We start from the raw sequence: 22,801 nt of genomic DNA, 5'->3' as shown, positions 1-22,801 counted from the left end.
TGAATGAATTTGGAAATTGGGTGTGTGATCTTGCTAGAGAGAAAGAGAGAGATGGAGATGAAAGTGAATGGGTGAAAGGGGTTTGACCCTTTGACCTAGTCAAGGGTTTGATCCATTGTCAAGTTTAGTCCCTCAACTTTCGTTCGGGTGCGGGAATTACCTAAACGAGATAATTTAAAACGCGTATCAACGGGAGATGTTATAAACATATAACGGACTTTATATTAGTATAACGGAAAAGTAAATGGAAAAAGGCGGGATGTTACATAGATCAAAAGATTTCGTAGATTACAGAGGACTTTGCGGGATATGTCAGGCAAAGTTTAAAGTAACAGATACGATAAGATATGATTTAACAGATATGCTAAGATATGAATTTTTGTCTATACACTATTCATGCAATCAATGCAGCAAGACGTGTCTTAGACTAAAAATGATAAGCAGGTAATTTTCTGAGGATGATAAGTAGTTAATTTTCGACACAAAATGATAAGCAAAACTTTTGACATGCAGACACGGTCGAAGTCCAGACTCACTAATGCATCCTATCGACTTATCAGTTAGACACACTAATGCAGACCTGGTTCATTAAGACCACTGCTCTGATACCAACTGAAAGGACCCGTTCATATACATTATAAACGATTCACATTAGTTGATTACATTGCGAGGTATTTGACCTCTATATGATATATTTTACAAACATTGCATTCGTTTTTAAAAGATAAACTTTCTTTACATCGAAAATTGATAGGCATGCATACCATTTCATAATATCCACTATCCAACTATAAATTGATTTAATAATAATCTTTGATGAACTCAATGACTTGAATGCAACGTTCTTCGAAATATGCTATGAAAGACTCCAAGTAATATCTTTAAAATGAGCAAATGCACAGCGGAAGATTTCTTTAACACCTGAGAATAAACATGCTGTAAAGTGTTAACCAAAAGGTTGGTGATTTCATTAGTTTATCATAATCATTTATTTCCATCATTTTAATAGACCACAAGAATTTCATTTCCAGTTCTCATAAATATACGTCCAATGCATAGAGACAAAAATAATCATTCATATGGTGAACACCTGGTAACCGACATTAACTAGATACATATAAGAATATCCCCTATCATTCCGGGATCCTCCTTCGGACATGATATAAATTTCGAAGTACTAAAGCATCCGGTACTTTGGATGGGGTTTGTTAGACCCAATAGATCTATCTTTAGGATTCGCGTCAATTAGGGTGTCTGTTCCCGAATTCTTAGATTACCAGACTTTAATAAAAAGGGGCATATTCGATTTCGATAATTCAACCATAGAATGTAGTTTCAATTAATTGTGTCTATTTCGTCAAACATTTATAAAAGCGCATGTATTCTCAGTCCCAAAAATATAAAGGGTAAAAAGGCAAATGAAACTCACCATACTGTATTTTGTAGTAAAAATACATATAACGTCATTGAACAAGTGCAAGGTTAGCCTCGGATTCACGAACCTAAATTAATTATATATATTTATGTGTTGGTCAATATTTGTCTAACAAATTAGGTCAAGTCATAGTGTACCACAATCCTAATGCTCGAGACTAATATGCAAAAGTCAACAAAAGTAAATTTGACTCAAAATAATTTCCAAAAATCTATACATGATTAATATATAGTTTAAATATCGTCATTTTATATTTTTAAATATTTTTAAAATATTTATTAGAGTAAATAATATAATTTATTTATTAATAAATAAAATTTTATATTAAATTTATATAATAAAATATACTTTTATATATATTAAGTAATAAAATTTATAGGGTTCATTTAATATCATAAAGATAATATGATAGGTATTATTAAAGTAAGTTATTATACGTAGTAAAATATGTTTGTATCACATATTTATTTGATAAAATAATATCTATAATGATAGTTAGTAAAAGTTGTATTATTTTGTAATAATAATAATTATTATAAAAATATCAATATTTATAATTACTAAGATGACATTATGATAAAACGATAATTCTAATTATGATAACTTTAATATTTACCATAATTTTTAATATTATCTTTAAAATAATAATTCTATTTAAAATAATAACAATAATGATATTTTATAGTAACAATGACATTTCTATTAAAATGATAATTTTTGTTAAAATGATAGTTTTAATACTAACGATACTTTTAATAATAATAGTAATGATAAAAAATAATAAGAACGATAATTTTATCTAAATCAATATCTTATAATATTTTAATTTCATCATGATACTCTTACTCATTATTTCCTAATCGTTTCGTTTAATAGCTTTTAATCGTCTTTTATATCGTGTTCATAATAATGATAATAATAGTAATCAAAATAATTAGGTGTTACAAATATTTGTTTTAGTTACACTAATATTAATAATGATAGTTACTATAACATTACTAACGATAATACTAATAATTATCTTAATGATAATATAGTAATAATAATAATAACAATAACAATAACAATTTTTAAATAATGATATATATATTAATAATGATAATAATAATAATAATAATACTAATAATAATAATAATAATAATAATAATAATAATAATAATAATAATAATAATAATAATAATAATAATAATAATAATAATAATAATAATAATAATTGGATAATAATAATAATACTAATTATAACTTTAACGATAATAACGATAGTAATAATTAAAAAAATAACAAATTTTAATGATAAATCCCTTTTATTGATAAAGATAATAATAATGATAATAATAAGATAAAACTGGAACGATGATAAAAACGACGATAATAATAATCATTTTTAATAAAAATATCGAAAATTCAATTGATTATAACTTCTAATCCGTTCATCGAAACCATTCGATATCTAAAGGAAAAGTTCTTAATTTTTTGTTAGCTTTCCAAGGACATGCATATCTTATACCTTATCTCAACCGCAAGAGTAACTAATTCAAGATTCAACCTAACCTGTCTAAGGGCAATATCAAAAGTACAAGCATGCATAATCCTAAATACTCGAGCACTAGTCAGGGATACACTATTAGTATGTAAAAGTTAAATTATGAGTACTCACGTATCAATATTGAGATTCAATATTGCAGGAAAGATACGTAGACGCAACGGAAATGATAAACACTATATTGACCTCACGAGCATACCCATGAACCATACTCAATCACCTGCATAGCTATAACCCATAATTTCCTTAATCCTATCCTACTCGAAAAACAATTTCGAAATCACTCGGACAGCACTCCGTCGTAATATTTTATGTATACTAATAATATCTTGAAATAATACGGAGTAAATATATATATGTAAATCGATTGAGAGAGTTTAGAGAAAAATATTTTCAAGTTTCTATGAAATAATGAAACATATTGAATTCAATTTATAATAGATTTTTGAATTATTAAAGTGAATTATTAAAGTATGAATTATTAAAGTGAATTATTAAAGTATGAATTATTAAAGTGAATTATTAAAGTATGAATTATTAAAGTGAATTATTAAAGTATGAATTATTAAAGTGAATTATTAAACTATGAATTATTAAAGTGAATTATTAAAGTTAAAGTAAAGTAAAAATAAAGTAAAGGTAAAGTTTAAGTATAGTAAAAGTATAAAACTATGTACGTATAATACGCGTATAAATATATATAATATTAATTTGAATCGTTATATATATATATATAATAAAATAAAATATAAATATCGTTATCTTTATCATTCTAGTTAAGTAATGAGTTGTCAAAAGTGGTTCTAGATATTTATAAAAGTTATATACGTTTTAATAATAAAGTTCTTTTTAAATTGAAAACGTTTTTGTACGTTTAAAACTAAATAGATCAATCGAGTCTTTATGAGATTCAATCTTCCACTATCCTTTGTCTAGTTCTCAATGATTGACAATTTGTTCTTATTTATAAATCATTTTACCATTTATTGTTAAAATGGAAAGATTTCTCAAATCAACGTGGGCCTTTCAACAGAGACTTGTAATCATAATTTAATATATCTGATAATTCAATCATTTGATCTTATCTTCTAATTCCATTGATAAACATTTTGAAACAGATACAATCATATAAAGTATTTAATCTAATATTTTGTTTACGTTTCAAGTTATAATATATATACACATATACATATATAATCATATTCGTTTAATGGTTCGTGAATCGTTGGAACTTGGTCGAGGTTGAATGAATGTATGAACATAGTTTAAAATTCTTGAAATTTAACTTAACAAATATTGCTTATCGTGTCGGAAACATATAAAGATTAAAGTTTAAATTTGGTTGGAAATTTCCGGGTTGTCACATTGTATCCTCTTTAACCTCTAAAATATCAAAAAAATATTTCTTGATGATTCGGCCTTTTTTGAGGTATTCTAGTAATTTGAAAAGTCAAGATCGTGCTATTACAATTTCCTTCTTAGAACATTAACAATGTTCATTCCGAAATTCATATATACGAATTCTGGACCATTACAAGCGGTGCTTAATCGCAAGAATAAGAAATGAAAGGACAAAACTCCGAAATAGAAATTGGGGTATAAATCGCAGCAAATAAAAGAGAGCATTAATTGGGGATGACAATGATTATAGAAGACAGAAGCAGGGACATCGAAATATAAGAGAAGATATAAAACCCAACAACAACCCAGAAACTATAAACCATATATATCGATGCATATAGCAATATAAAGACACGGGAGAACTAAAAACACTATAAAACCAAGAGTATAGTAGAAGTAAATAGATTCTTCCAGAGGTAGATTAAAAAGAAGAACGACATATATAAAAGTAAGGAGTATATCGAGAATCAGCACTGGATGAAGCATATTGATGAATAATTTTAAAGTAAGAATTGAGGGAGAAAGAATAGAAGGTGTGAATTAAAAGGAAACGAAGGAGGTGGATTTATAGTGAAATATCCGACAGAAAAATCGAGATGAATCATCGCATTAAATCAAAGAGGATCATAATTGAAAGGACCCGTCCTAATCCATCCGGACGAAGTCCATATCGATTATAAATGATTCACAACAGTTGATTACATCGCGAGGTACTTGACCTCTATATGATACATTTTACAAACATTTCATTCGTTTTTGAAAAGATAATCTTTCATTACATATAAGGTTGACGACATGCATACCATTTCATAATATAACTTACTATAATTGACTTAATAATAATCTTGATGAACTCAACAACTCAAATACAACGTCTTTTAAAATATGTCATGAATGACTCCAATTAATATCTCTAAGATGAGCAAAAGCACAGCAAAAGATTTCTTTCATACCTGAGAATAAACATGCTTTAAAGTGTCAACCAAAAGGTTGGTGAGTTCATTAGTTTAACATAAATAATTATTTCATAATTTTAATAGACCACAAGATTTTCATTTCCATTTCTCATAAACATACGTCCCATGCATAGAGACAAAAATATCATTCATATGGATTGAACACCTGGTAACCGACATTAACAAGATGCATATTAGAATATCCCCATCATTCCGGGATCCTCCATCGAACATGATATAAATTTTGAAGTACTAAAGCATCCGGTACTTTGGATGGGGCTTGTTGGGCCCGATAGATCTATCTTTAGAGTTCACGTCAATTAGGGTTTCTGTTCCCTAATTCTTATATTACCAGACTATAAAGGAGCATATTCGATTTCGATCATTCAACCATATAATGTAGTTTCGATTACTTGTGTCTATTTCGTCAAACATTTATAAAAGCGCATGTATTCTCAGTTCCAAAAATATATATTGCAAAAGCATTTAAAAAGGGAGCAAATGAAACTCACCATAATGTATTTTGTAGTAAAAATACATATGACTAAATTGAGCAATGCAGGGTTGGCCTTGGATTCACGAACCTATATCATTTGTGTATATATATTAATATATATACATGTAATCGAACAAATGTGTATTTTATTAGTAATATAGGTTTTAATATCAATAATTTATATGTCCCATTGTATTCATTTTATTCAAAATAAGATATTAATATGATTTGTTTTTGTGTTACTAAATATATTGTATGAATATCATTTGTTAGTTAAATTAATAAAATATTACGATATGGATAATAATACTATTAGATTTTTATACTAATGCAAATTTTATATAAGATGATAAGTTTAATAATATTTATTATGTTAATGATAATGATACTACCTAATTTTTAATAAAATTATAGTTTAAAATAAAGGTACTTCTAGTTTTAATGATAACAGTAATAATATTGATATTAAAAAAAAAAACCATTTTATTACAAATAATAATTTTAGTAATTGTACATTAAATGATACTCGTAATAATAATTAATAATCCTAATCGTAATAATACTTATATTCATATTAATAATGCTATTAATAATTTTAATAATACTTTACGATAATAGTAGTAACAGTTGTTATAATACTTAATACTATGATAATAATAATAGATTGTATTGTTTTAATAATAATAATAAAAATAATACTTATACTAGTAATAATAATAATAATGATAAGAATTTCATTTATAGTCTTAATATCAATGATAACAATAATACTAATAATAATAATAATAATTAATAATAACAATATTAATAATAACAATAATAATAATTAGTAACAATAATAATAATAACATAATAAATAAAATATTGGAAGACTACCTTTAATGAAAATTGGCCCAAAAAATAATATATTGTCCCAACAGGGACTCGAACCCGAGACCTCTCGCATATCGCTAACGCTCTAAACCATCAGGTTGTTGCCTGTTTTCTGAATAAATATCACTTCTGTATATGTATAACCCGTATCAATTAACCCTTGTCATCTTCTCCTTCTTCCATACTCTAATCGACCAAGTAACATTCTTAAACCAATTGGAGGAGTTAAAATGGAAATTATATTGAAACCGAAGCATCGTATATATGTTACTTCCATTTATTAAACGCGAAAACACAGAAAAAAAAAATTAAACATCAGGGTTGCTGTTGTCGCTGATGAAAAGGAAGAAAAAAAATTTGATTTCCATCTTGCTAACGTATTGGACGATGTTTATAACACGAAATATATTTCAAATTAACCTTAGAAACTTTTGGAAACGTCAATTTAACTCAAATTGAAACAGAAGGATCGAATTTGGCTCAAGAACACAAGTTGACTTTTTGTAAAAAAAAACTTTGACTTACCAATTCATCTTCGTTTTAGAAAATTGAGGAGTGAAACTTATGCAGAAAGTTCGGCCATCCTAATCCTAACATGTCTGCTTAAATAGAAATTGAAATTTAATTCAAAATTGAATTGTGGTTGAATGGTTGCACATACAGAGGAAAGAAGAAAAGATAGGAAAAAAATAATCTGTTTTTGTTATTCATTTCTAGTATTGCTCAACTATCAGGCGAAACTTATATGGTGACATCCGAATAATTTACACAATAAAATTAATTGATTGATCACTTGTAGGGTTGATATTTGATAAAGGTAATATCACGAGCATAATAGAAGTAAAGAAGACAGCGATATTAAACAGATTCATTATATCTATCTGACTTTTTCATTTATATATAATTAATACAAATAACTAATAAATATAAATATGTTAATAATAATAATACTTTTAATACTATTAATAATAATAAAAGTAATAAAAGTAATACTTTTATAATAAGGATAATGGTAATTATTAATAATAATGTTAATAATAATATTAATAATTATAATATTATTGATAAAGATAATAGTAATAAATGATAATTAATAATAGGATTATATTAATACTACAATAATGATTATTTTAATAATTTTGATTACTAGTAATATTCTTATTAGTTACAATAATATTAATGTTGTTAATGATAATAATAGTATTAATAATAATATCATAACTTATATATATATATATATATATATATATATATATATATATATATATATATATATATATATATCAAGTTTTATGTACATATATATATATATATATATATATATAGTTACTATTATTAATAATACAAATATTGATGTTACTATCAATAATAATATTGAAAGTAATACACATATTATTAATATAAAATTTATACTTTTTCTTGAAATTACACATAATATAATAACTTTTATTGAATGTTTATTATTTATAAATTTTATATATATTATAGTATACACACAATGATATTTATGTATAAATGTCATATCTATAGATTTATTTTTTTTATAACAACCTTTTTATATTATATTATTTTACATATTCAATTCTACTGATTAATAGTCATTTTATTATTTCTTACTATTATATATATATATATATATATATATATATATATATATATATATATATATATATATATATATATATACACATTTATTTATAAGCAATTATTCGTGAATCGTCGGTAAAAGTCAGAGGTTAACGGAATATATGAAACAGTTCAAACTCAACATTTACAGACTTTGCTTATCGTATCGGAAACATATAAAGATAAAGTTTAAATTTGGTCAGAAATTCCCGGGTCATCACAGTACCTACCCGTTAAAGAAATTTCGTCTCGAAATTTGAGTGAGGTCGTCATGGCTAACAATAAATATATTTTCCTGACAAATATGAGATGATAAATAGAGTTTTATCATTATTGTATAATACAGATAGAATAATTTGATTAGGTGAAGCGTATGAATGAAGCTATCACAACAGATTGAGATAGAGATTTAACTTTTGACGTAGTCACTGTGAAAATTAGAAAATAAGGTGCGTCTTAGCTTTTGACGTTTTCTTGGTTGAATTCCGAAATTCAAGGGATTTAAAGAAAATCTTCGAAATCTAAAAGATTTAACTCTTCGGCAAGTAAGGAAATTAAGATCTTTATCATTAAATACGGTGATCTGCATCGATTACTCTGTCTGATATTTCCATTATAAATTAAACTTTTTCCGTTTCATTATTTTTCACTACTCCCATTTTCTATACTTTCATTCTTAATCCTTACTTCTAAAAGATTTTGAAAATGCTTCATCCAGTTCTAATCATTCATATTTTCCTAATTATCCTTTCTGTCATCCTTCTTTTTAATCTTCCACCAGAAGAATCTGTTTACTTCTACTATTACCTTGGGATGTTACTATTCTTAATTCTACCGTGTCTTTATATTACTATTCGTATTAATATCCACGGTTTATAATCTTCGTGTTGTTATTGGGCTTTATATTTTCTCTTAAATTTCGTTGTCCCTGCTTCTGTCCCCTTATAATCATTGTCATCCACAGTTAATGCTATCTCTTATTTGCTGCGATTTATACCCCCTTTTCTGTTTCGGAGCTTCATGCTTTTGTTTTCTTTTCGCAAGTATTGGTCCAGAATTTGTAGGTATGGAGTTTCGAATGAACTTAATGTTCTAAGCAAGAAAGAACGTAATAGCACGATTTGATTTGTCAAATTACCAGATTCACTGAGAATAGAACTATCAAGAATATACTTTTTTGATATGTTCAGAAGTTAAGCAGAATGACAGAGTTATGTAACATGGCACATGATGACGTTATGATCTGTGAATCATCACGTCCCATTAGAAACTCAGCATGACTTACTGTAATATAATCACGTTGATCAAGTGTCATTATATTATACTAACTCATGCATCAGTTCCTAACATTACTTCAATAACATTCATATTTTAAGATCGAAATTTTACAGAATATAGAAACTAACAGTTTCTATATGATGTAATACTGATAGCACGAAGAGATTAATGATTTCAGATAAGAATAGTTATAAAAATATCTCCAGAAATATGGAGGATATTTATAATGAAAGATATGATAATATCTCGGAATATCTAAGATCAGAGGATGATAGAAACTATTGTCTGCAAGGGTATTGAGTAAGGAGTAAGATATTCACTAAAGACTTTAGCAGACATTGAATCATTTGTATTCTTTGAAGTCAAACTTATTCTTTGTGATTTGTCCACGGCTTTCTTCATAGTTTCGCATAATCTGCTTTTCAGTACTAAATTTTCTATTGAATGTTTCCAATATAATGATACACAGGAAGCACGAAGAGGTTTATAATTTCGGACGAGAATATTTATGAAAATATCCTCAGAAATATCGAAGATATTGATGATGATATTTTGGAATTTCTAAGTTTGAAGGTTGATGAAGAGAAATTTTCCGCAAGATTTTAACATGACTTCGGAGTAAGATATTCTTTGAAGGTTTCATCGGATTCAGAATTACCTGGATTCTTTGAATAAAGGGTATGATCTTTGTATTTGTCCTTGGTCTCCTTAGTGGTTAGCTCAATCCGTTTCCCAGTTCTAACTTTTCTGAGATTTTCCAACATACTATTCTTTATCATCAAACTTCTGATGATTAAGGTTGTTTACGGTTGTCTACGGTTTCTGCTGCTTCATTCAGCTTTTTCAACATTCAGAGTATTGATTTGTAGACTGAGTGCTTTTCAGAATTTCAGAATGAAAGATCATAATTCTAAGAGATAAATGTTATACATATAACTGTTGATGTAGATATGATGTGAGTTTTCAAAGTACAGATTGCTGATTCCCGATAATTGGTAAGGCAGTTCTCGTTACAAGATGCAGATGAGTATATGATAAGAATTCAATAGATAAATATAGTGATTTGTCGAAGAGATTTAAGCCAAAGAGCAACGAGGTTGCCGGTACGTCTACTGATAATATGGTGGGATATAAAAGGTTCCCCGGTAACAACAAAAGAGCACGCATATATATCAAGATTATAATAAGGTTAATCCGAATGAAAATCGAAGTTGACTTGCTGGAGCTGTGACAAAATTGACTAATTTTGGAAAAGGATTGCAAAGTTATTTTCGGTAATAACAACGCCAAAAGAGCTAGCACAGATACGTGTTAAACGTTTACTCAGGTTTCGAGTGTTTTCAAGTGTATAACTATATGTATCAATATCTTCTTACGTAGATGAAGTGCGGTTGGTTCATCTTCTCGATTGAGGTGTTTTCAAGAATCACGAAAGGCTTGAACGCAGATTGTAATCGTCGAGATACAATGAGGTTTAAGATGAAATCAAGTGCAAACTTGAAGATTTGTTTAGTTTCATATGTTTTAATCAGTATTTTAATTCATTTTAATTGTCCAATATTATTCGTCCATAGTCGATAGTCCACAGTCACAGTTAACAGTCTAATAATTCATATATAGTTTAATATATTATATTCGAATTGATTAATACGTATCGTGACCCGTGTACATGTCTCAGACTCGATCACAACTCAAATTATATATATTATTATAGAATCAACCTCAACCCTGTATAGAGAACTCGATCATTACTGCATATAGAGTGTCTATGGTTATTCCAAATAATATATATAGATGCGTCGATATGATATGTCAAAACCTTGTATACGTGTCCCGATATTTAAAGTGTGTAAAATAAATAACAAAAATTAAATGACGATAAATAAAGTGCGTAAAATAAATAACAGAATGTAAATGACAATAAATAAAATTGCGAGAATTAAATTGCGATAAAAATAAATTGCGATAATTAAATGTACAATAAGGAATTAACAGTTAGCTAGGAACAGTTAGCTAGGATTTTGTTAGCGTGGATTCTTAACAAAATTCTTCTCATAGTTAAATTGTTTGTTTCTAACAGATTTTATTGTCCAATGTTTTCTTCTTTATGCCACTTGTTAGATTTTTGAGAAGCCAAAATCCAAATATGAAATTTGAATGAAAATGGTTATTTTGTGGTGAACAGATTCGTATATCGGTGAATGCAAATAGGATAGTAAATGACTGTTGAATCAAATTCGAAGAATGTACAATGTAACTTATTAATGTGAAATCTAAATATTCCTCGGGTATTACCTACCCGTTAAAATATTTTCACCATTAACAGTTTGTACAGAAGAATTTTTAATTACAATCTTTATGAAAACATATATACATATATATTTTCTTCAGATGAAATCATGGATTTAATGAGTCAATATGATATTAAACTCATTTGATTTATCGTTAGAACAAGAATATATAATCTCTAAAACTTTAGAGATTACATAATCGCCATGAAGGACGAAGATAGTTTATGTAGAACGATTCGTAGAACAATGATTATGCTTGAGGTATCGATTGTGATGTTGAGGAGTGTGTTGTTATGGTTTGTGTTGTTGCTGGTGGTACAGTTGATGTCGTTGATGTTGTTGAAGCTGGTACATTTTGCACCATATTTTCCAAGGCTACAACTCGGGCACGAAACTCATTGACTTTATTACTCCGGGATGATTATCGGTATGAACGAGTGAATGAATAAGGTTTTGAATCTGACTTGTGATATAGTCATGGCGAGATACTCTGGAAATGAGAGAAAATGGTGTTTCAGATTGGTTCGCCGGTGAATGCTTCAGGTTCTTCGCCCAGAGGAAATTATGGTGGATGAAAGGGATCGCTTCTTCTTGTCTCTAATGATTAAGTAGACTACGAACCCATCAGATGAATTGGGGATGGCTAATTGATTGATTCATTCTGGTGACACCGCTTTCGGAGCTTAGGTGAATATTCATGTCGGAATAGCTGTCGGAATAACTATCGGAATAGCTACCGAAGTCTGAGGGACTCGAACTGGTTGAGGGATTCATCTCGTACTATTAGATGAAGGATTTTTGATAAGAAATAGATTATAGGATGTAGATTAGTACCCTACAATACATAATTTACATATGCATATAAAATACTAAAATCCCATAAGTTACGGAGGGATCTACGGAAGTTGTTCAGGCAAAGGTAACAATAACAGATACGCTAAGATATGAATTTATCTATACACTGTCTATGCAATAGAGGTAGTAAGACATGTCTAGACTAAGAATGATAAGCAGGTAATTTCCTAAGGATGATAAGTAGACGATTTTCGACACGAAATGATAAGCAAAACTTTTGACATGCAGACATGGTTGAAGTCCAGACTCGCTAATGCATTCTAACGACTTATCAGTTAGACACACTAATGCAGACCTGGTTCGCTAAGACCACCGCTCTGATACCAAATGAAAGGACCCATCCTAATCCATCCGGTCGAAGTCCATATCGATTATAAACGATTCACAACAGTTGATTACATCGCGAGGTACTTGACCTCTATATGATACATTTTACAAACATTTCATTCGTTTTTGAAAAGACAATCTTTCATTACATATAAGGTTGACAACATGCATACCATTTCATAATATAACTTACTATAATTGACTTAATAATAATCTTGATGAACTCAACAACTCAAATACAACGTCTTTTAAAATATGTCATGAATGACTCCAATTAATATCTCTAAGATGAGCAAAAGCACAGCGGAAGATTTCTTTCATACCTGAGAATAAACATGCTTTAAAGTGTCAACCAAAAGGTTGGTGAGTTCATTAGTTTAACATAAATAATCATTTTATAATTTTAATAGACCACAAGATTTTCATTTCCATTTCTCATAAACATGCGTCCCATGCATAGAGACAAAAATATCATTCATATGGATTGAACACCTGGTAACCGACATTAACAAGATGCATATTAGAATATCCCCATCATTCCAGGATCCTCCATCGGACATGATATAAATTTCGAAGTACTAAAGCATCCGGTACTTTGGATGGGGCTTGTTGGGCCCGATAGATCTATCTTTAGAGTTCGCGTCAATTAGGATTTCTGTTCCCTAATTCTTAGATTACCAGACTATAAAGGGGCATATTCGATTTCGATCATTCAACCATATAATATAGTTTCGATTACTTGTGTCTATTTCGTCAAACATTTATAAAAGCGCATGTATTCTCAGTCCCAAAAATATATATTGCAAAAGCATTTAAAAAGGGAGCAAATGAAACTCACCATAATGTATTTTGTAGTAAAAATACATATGACTAAATTGAGCAATGTAGGGTTGGCCTTGGATTCACGAACCTATATCATTTGTGTATATATATTAATATATATACATGTAATCGAACAAATGTGTATTTTATTAGTAATATAGGTTTTAATATCAATAATTTATATGTCCCATTGTATTCATTTTATTTAAAATAAGATATTAATATGATTTGTTTTTGTGTTACTAAATATATTGTATGAATATCATTTGTTAGTTAAATTAATGAAATATTACGATATGGATAATAATACTATTAGATTTTTATACTAATGCAAATTTTATATAAGATGATAAGTTTAATAATATTTATTATGTTAATGATAATGATACTACCTAGTTTTTAATAAAATTATAGTTTAAAATAAAGGTACTTCTAGTTTTAATGATAACAGTAATAATATTGATATTAAAAAAAACCATTTTATTACAAATAATAATTTTAGTAATTGTACATTAAATGATACTCGTAATAATAATTAATAATCCTAATCGTAATAATACTTATATTCATATTAATAATACTATTAATAATTTTAATAATACTTTACGATAATAGTAGTAACAATTATTATAATACTTAATACTTTGATAATAATAATAGATTGTATTGTTTTAATAATAATAATAAAAATAATACTTATACTAGTAATAATAATAATAATGATAAGATTTTCATTTATAGTCTTAATATCAATGATAACAATAATAATAATAATAATAATAATAATAATTAATAATAACAATAATAATAATAATTAGTAACAATAATAATAATAACATAATAAATAAAATATTGGAAGACTACCTTTAATGAAAATTGGCCCAAAAAATAATATATTGTCCCAACAGGGACTCGAACCCGAGACCTCTCGCATATCGCTAACGCTCTAAACCATCAGGCTGTTGCCTGTTTTATGAATAAATATGACTTCTGTATATGTATAACCCGTATCAATTAACCCTTGTCATCTTCTCCTTCTTCCATACTCTAATCGACCAAGTAACATTCTTAAACTAATTGGAGGAGTTAAAATGGGAATTATATTGAAACCGAAGCATCGTATATATGTTACTTCCATTTATTAAACGCGAAAACACAGAAAAAAAATTAAACATCAGGGTTGCTGTTGTCGCTGATGAAAAGGAAGAAAAAAAATTTGATTTCCATCTTGCTAACGTATTGGACGATGTTTATAACACGAAATATATTTCAAATTAACCTTAGAAACTTTTGGAAACGTCAATTTAACTCAAATTGAAACAGAAGGATCGAATTTGGCTCAAGAACACAAGTTGACTTTTTGTAAAAAAAAACTTTGACTTACCAATTCATCTTCGTTTTAGAAAATTGAGGAGTGAAACTTATGCAGAAAGTTCGGCCATCCTAATCCTAACATGTCTGCTTAAATAGAAACTGAAATTTAATTCAAAATTGAATTGTGGTTGAATGGTTGCACGTACAGAGGAAAGAAGAAAAGATAGGAAAAAAATAATCTGTTTTTGTTATTCATTTCCAGTATTGCTCAACTATCAGGCGAAACTTATATGGTGACATCCGAATAATTTACACAATAAAATTAATTGATTGATCACTTGTAGGGTTGATATTTGATAAAGGTAATATCACGAGCATAATAGAAGTAAAGAAGACAGCGATATTAAACAGATTCATTATATCTATCTGACTTTTTCATTTATATATAATTAATACAAATAACTAATAAATATAAATATGTTAATAATAATAATACTTTTAATACTATTAATAATAATAAAAGTAATAATAATAATACTTTTATAATAAGGATAATGGTAATTATTAATAATAATGTTAATAATAATATTAATAATTATAATATTATAGATAAAGATAATAGTAATAAATGATAATTAATAATAGGATTATATTAATACTACAATATTGATTATTTTAATAATTTTGATTACTAGTAATATTCTTATTAGTTACAATAATATTAATGTTGTTAATGATAATAATAGTATTAATAATAATATCATAACTTATATATATATATATCAAGTTTTATATACATATATATATAGTTTATATTAGATTTACTATTATTAATAATACAAATATTGATGTTACTATCAATAATAATACTGAAAGTAACACTCATATTATTAATATAACATTTATACTTTTTCTTGAAATTACACATAATATAATAACTTTTATTGAATGTTTATTATTTATAAATTTTATATATATTATAGTATACACACTGATATTTATGTATAAATGTCATATCTATAGATTTATTTTTTTTATAACAACCTTTTTATATTATATTATTTTACATATTCAATTCTACTGATTAATAGTCATTTTATTATTTCTTACTATTATATATACACATATATATATTTATATGTATGTATATACACATTTATTTATAAGCAATTGTTCGTGTATCGTCGATAAAAGTCAGAGGTTAACGGAATATATGAAACAGTTCAAACTCAACATTTACAGACTTTGCTTATCGTGTCGGAAACATATAAAGATAAAGTTTAAATTTGGTCGGAAATTCCTGGGTCATCACACTAATTTCCTTAATCACCGAAGAATCAAATCCTATATAGATTACAAAGATTTTCTTTAATCCGGAGTTCAACCGTGATGACGTCAAAAGATAAGACGAATCCCTATTTTCTCATTTCACTCTTTTACGATAGCTTCACTCATACGTTTCGAGTAATCGAATTAATTTATCCATATTTGTCAATCCTGATAAAACCCTAGGAATCAACTTTTATTCGTCATAATAACATTCTTATTGTTAGCGATGACGACCTCGATCAAATTTTGGGACGAAATTTCTTTAACGGGTAGGTACTGTGACGACCCGGAAATTTCCGACCAAATTTAAACTTAATCTTTATATAATTCCGACTTGATAAGTAATGAATTTTTAATAAATCTTGAACCTCCGGAAAGAGTTTTACACAAGCTTTTGTTCACCCTTTTATTCCGACGATTTACGAACGTCATAACTTGATTTAATTGTTTAATTGTTTAATTATTGTGTATATATATGGATTTATATATATATATATATATATATATATATATATATATATATATATATAACTTGAAAATATGATAATTAAATATCTCATTAAGTATATTAACAAAATATTGTATATATATTTTCATACTACTAATTTAAAGAGTTTTTGAACAATATATATGTTACTATTTAAACGATGTAATTAACTTATTGTAACACCCCGTTTTCCGTACGCGTTTAAAGGTACAACCTTATTTATTAGCACGCTTATAACTTGTTCGTTTGTGTGATTAAGTGAGCCAAGTGTTAGTTTTTGTGTAAGTACATGTATGTATATGTATGTGTATATATATATATATATATATATATATATATATATATATATATATATATATATATATATATATATATATATATATATATATATATATATATATATATATATATATATATATGCGAATGCGTGCGTGTACGTGTTTATGTATGTGTCGCGATGGTGTTGAGCCGTGTGAGACTTAAGGGCGAAGCTTAGACGTGCATTGGAATAGTGAACGAGGTATGCTAGTTGTATGAACCTTCGTTTTATGATTTGTTGTCAAAGTGACCAGGAACAGGCCAGTGCCGCGCCGCGAGTAATGGGGCCGCGACGCGACAAACAAAGCAAATCCAGATCAGAACTTGAGTTAAGAAGGGTCGTTTTTCCTTTTTTATGTCGCGCCGCGATAAAGGTGCCGCGTCGCGGCAATTCTACAGTTCTGACTCCGAATTCCACTCAAATTAAATAGGGTTTAGGGGCAATTTGGTCTTTTTATGTGTAGATCTGGTTGGAGCTTTTAATATCAACCACTTGTTCTCCATTTCTTATTTCTTTTCCATTTTCTTTCACATTTTCCTCTCAAATCCTAAAACCCACTTAGATTAAACTCAAGATTTAAAGGTGAAGTTTTGTGAATCAATCCTAGAAGCAAGAATTAAAGTTGCTCTCCTTGTTATTAGCTACAAGAGGATAGTTTTGGTAAGTCTCAACTTTAAGTTTTGAGTTTCATTCAGTTTAAGCTAGGGTTTGGTTCATATGGAACTTGTGTGACCCATTTGAGGGTTAAATGGGTGGATTTTGGGTTGGATTGTTGAAAGGAAACCCTAAGTAGCTATTATCTTGGGTTTGGTCTTGTGATTTGTGGTTGTAAGTGCTAAATGATGTTGTTAGTCATTAATGCACTTTTAAAAGGATGAAAGAGTTGTTATTGTGTAAGTTTGACTTGATTTGTGAGTCAAAGAGTCAAAAGAGAACTAGTTGACCTAATCGGGTGAAATGGTTATGAAATACACCAAGTTTATGTTAGTTGATGTTATTAAACCCTAATCACTAGCTTTTAGTGATTTATGACGAGGCATGGCCATTAATGGGTGGTTTTGGTGTAGTTGAGTCATTTAATGCAAACGGGTCATTAAATGCTTAAGGGTTAGTGGTTGGCATTTAATTCAACTAGATTGTATGTTAATAAATGCATAATGTAATAGGTATGTTACATTAAAGGGTTGCGAGCTCGGTTAGCTTTCACAAGGGACTTGAGGTGAGTAGAATATCTATATATGTATGTATATGATTTATGTGCCGTATTGATGGTGTCACATAGCCGTTTTGTGACCATAGTTGCGAGACGTAGCCGTTTTGGTCTACGTATGTTATTTATGCACCTAGCCGTGTTTGTGCATATAGTGGCGAGTAATAGCCGTGTTTTACACCCACGTTGTTATCCGTGTTATTTGTGCACATAGCCGTGTTTGTGTACAAGATTATGAGTAATAGCCGTGTTTTACTCACATGTTGATCAAGTGATGTCATAGCCGTTTTTGGAACACCTTGAGAGTTAGTATACCATAGCCGGGTTTGGGAGCTAACGGTTGTTATGAACATCGATGACTTGTTTCGCAAAGTAATTCCCCTTGCGAAGGATTTTGGTTAACCATGGTTTATAGTTGGTGATGCTAGCATTTGATTTATGATTATGATATTTATGTTATTAATGTGGCTAGTTGTACGGTTTGACGATACTAGCTTATTTATCGAGATGTTATGCTATTGTGTGCGTTATATGATATCGTGGATGCGTGTGGGTAAGTCTTTTATGCATGTATATATTTATTCTACTCACTAAGCTTTGCTTACCCCTCTCGTTGTTTATCTTTTTAGATGCAGGCGCGGACAAGGGCAAGGGAGTCGTTGGGCACTAGGTGTCCCTTGTTGTTGTTATGTTGGAGCTTTTGGAAGTTGGCCTAGTTAAGGTAGTTTAGTCCCAAACCATGCTCGGAACGTCGTTTGGTTTATAAACTATCATTTGTAATGGGTCAAACTTGTACTAAACTTTATTCGTGGCCCTCGTGCCTATTGTAAACAATTAATTGTTGTGAGTTTTAAATAGAACTCGTGAAATGGGTTACATATTTAATTGGCATGTAATTGTGTTGTATATAAAAAAACAATTATCGTAAGGATTACGGGTTGGGTTGTTACAAGTGGTATCAGAGCTTGGTCTAAGGGATTTAGGTGACTTGAGATAGGCGCCTAGACTTAGACTGTTGTGTTGTGAAATTATATGCGGGACTTGTAGGATTACGGGTTAGTGCGGGGTTTGATTAGTTCTTTGATGCATAAGTGGACAACTATGCTATGTTATGATGTTACTAATCGTGTGTTATTGTTTTGAATATCGAACAAGATGGTTGTGATACGTTTGAGCATGGCACGGCATGTGAGCGTAATAGTGAGTCGCGACCACTATTACGGTTGCAAGTCAAGTCAAGCGAGGATGTGCGACAAGTATCGAGCTAGATGTGGTGTGTGTGCGGTCATATGCATAGGTATATATGTGTATTAAATTGTTGGTGATGTCTAATCCATTTTTAATCTTTAGAATGAAGACGAGAAACGGAACGAATACGAATGGCAATGGTGGTCCCTCTCATGTGGAGGAAGATGAGATGACTACCAAGATTGAGACCGCTTTAGAAAACTATGTTTCGGTTTTCTCACGAAGGGTTAAACAAATATTCGAAGAATCGGTTTCGGAACAAATTGTCGATATGATTCAAGAACGAATGACCAATTCCGTCAAAGAAGAAGTTGAAAGGAGGTTTCCTAGACCTCAAAATGTGGGCGAATTGGAGTTTAGCTATAAGAACTTCTTGGCGACTAAGCCTCCTCACTTTCACGGGGATCCCGACCCCATGAAAAGTGCGGCTTGGATTTCCGATGTTGAAGGTTGTTTTCGCACTACCGAGTGCCCACCCGAGAAGAAAATGAGGCTTGCTACTAGTTTGTTAAGGGGCCATGCTAAAGATTGGCTCGATGGTAAGATTGATATGGTAGGTGATGCGGATTTTGTAGGTTTATCATGGGCGGATTTCAAGAAAGAGTTTTTCCTTAAATATCGTACGCAAGTGGATCTTTCCAAATTGCGAAATGAGTTAAGGAACATGCGTCAAGGGTCTTTGGACCTAAACACTTTCAAAACCAACTTTCTCGCCAAGGCACGTTTTTGTCCCGAGTATGCGGGAAATGATCAAATGCTAATGGAAGACTTTCATGCAACCCTTATAGATGATTTAAAGGGTAAAATTAGTATCGGTCATGTTGAAACTTTCGCTAAGCTTTTGGCGGTGGCAAAAGGGTTTGAAGCACAAGCTCCGAGTCCAGTTCCGGTTAGTTATGGGTCGAGCAAAAGAAAATTTAGAGCGCCTAGTTACTCCAACAAGAAGAGCAAGGGTGTGTCCGAAAGCGTCGGAAGTATGAAGAAGGGTGGTTCGAATACTTTTACGCCTACTTGTTATAGTTGTGGGAAGCCGGGTCATTACGCTCGTGATTGTTTGATCAAGACGGTCACGTGCTTTAATTGTCAAAAGACGGGGCACCGGAAGGCGGAATGTCCCAAATTATCGAACGACCAAGTAAAGAGGCTAGAGAAGGCGGCGGGGTCGGCTAGGGGGCGTAACTACTTGATGACGAATGATGAAGCCAAACAATCCAACAAAGTCGTCTCAGGTACTTTCATGGTTAACTCTAATTCGGCGAGGATTCTATTTGATAGCGGTGCAAATTTATCGTTTGTGTCACCAAAATTTGTGCCTAAACTTAATAAACCGTTACTAAGTTAAGTCGTCCGGTAGAAGTCGAAATAGCGAATGGCAAGGCGGTTCTAGTAGTTGATGTGTGTAAAGATTGTAATGTGGTGTTTAGTTCCGAGAACTTTAAAATTGATCTCATCCCGATGACCTTGGGTGATTTTGATATTGTGGTTGGTATGGATTGGCTCGATCATAATAGGGCCGATATTGCATGCCATGAGAAATCCATTCGTGTGAAGACCCCTAGTGGGAGAGAGCTAATTATTCATGGTGATAAACGAAGGAGACCGGTGCCGATATGCACTTTTGCACGGGCACGTCGTCTCGTTGTTACAGTTGGCATGGCTTTCCTTGCTCATGTTGTTGATTGATAATGCTAAAAACGAACATATATTTCATAGCATTATTCCTCAAGAAAGACAAGCTTTTAGTTGCAATTGTTCTATTTACAAGTGATATTCGTTTAAATAATAAAAGGTGAAGACAAAAGACAGATTCGACGAATTGAAGACGCAAACGACCAAAAAGCTCAAAAGTACAAAATACAATCAAAGAGGTTCCAATTATTGATAAGAAACGTCTCGAAATTACAAGAGTACAAGATTCAAAACGCAAAGTACAAGATATTAAATTGTACGCAAGGACGTTCGAAAATCCAGAACCGGGACCAAAGTCAACTCTCAACGCTCGACGCAACGGACTAAAAATTACAAGTTAATTATATATATAAATATAATATAATATATAATTAATTATATTAATTATATATATATTATATTTATAAAATAAATCGTCGGCAAACAAAGAGCCAAAAGCTGGTGAGCTGTATTTACAAACTCCGCGACTCGCGGAGTTTGAAGGCAAAATGGGCCGCGAGTCGCGGAGCCCCAAAGTTTGAAACTCCCTATAAAGCCAACCGAATTCTGATCATTTATCATCTAACATATATCCATCTCTCTATCTATATCGTATATATTTATATTTTAATTTTAATTTTAATTTTAATTTTAATTTTAATTTTAATCCTAATAATAAGGGTATGTTAGCGAATGTTGTAAGGGTGTAAGTCGAAATTATGTCCGTGTAACGCTACGCTATTTTTAATCATTGTAAGTTATGTTCAACCTTTTTAATTTAATGTCTCGTAGCTAAGTTATTATTATGCTTATTTAATCCGAAGTAATCATGATGTTGGGCTAATTACTAAAATTGGGTAATTGGGCTTTGTACCATAATTGGGGTTTGGATAAAAAAACGACACTTGTGGAAATTAGACTATGGGCTATTAATGGGCTTTATATTTGTTTAACTAAATGATAGTTTGTTAATGTTAATATAAAGATTTACAATTGGGCGTCCCTATAAACTACCATATACACTCGATCGGACACGATGGGCGGGGTATTTATATGTACGAATAATCGTTCATTTAACCGGACACGAGAATGGATTAATAGCCACTAGAATAATTAAAACAGGGGTGAAATTATGTACAAGGACACTTGGTATAATTGATAACAAAATATTAAAACCTTGGGTTACACTCAGTCGACATCCTGGTGTAATTATTAAACAAAGTATTAAAATCTTGTTACAGTTTAAGTCCCCAATTAGTTGGAATATTTAACTTCGGGTATAAGGATAATTTGACGAGGACACTCGCACTTTATATTTATGAC

This window comes from Rutidosis leptorrhynchoides, chromosome 1, assembly GCF_046630445.1.
Source record: "Rutidosis leptorrhynchoides isolate AG116_Rl617_1_P2 chromosome 1, CSIRO_AGI_Rlap_v1, whole genome shotgun sequence".
NCBI lineage: Eukaryota > Viridiplantae > Streptophyta > Magnoliopsida > Asterales > Asteraceae > Rutidosis > Rutidosis leptorrhynchoides.
The sequence above is the reverse complement of the archived record's forward strand: the minus strand, read 5'-3'. Positions refer to the sequence as shown.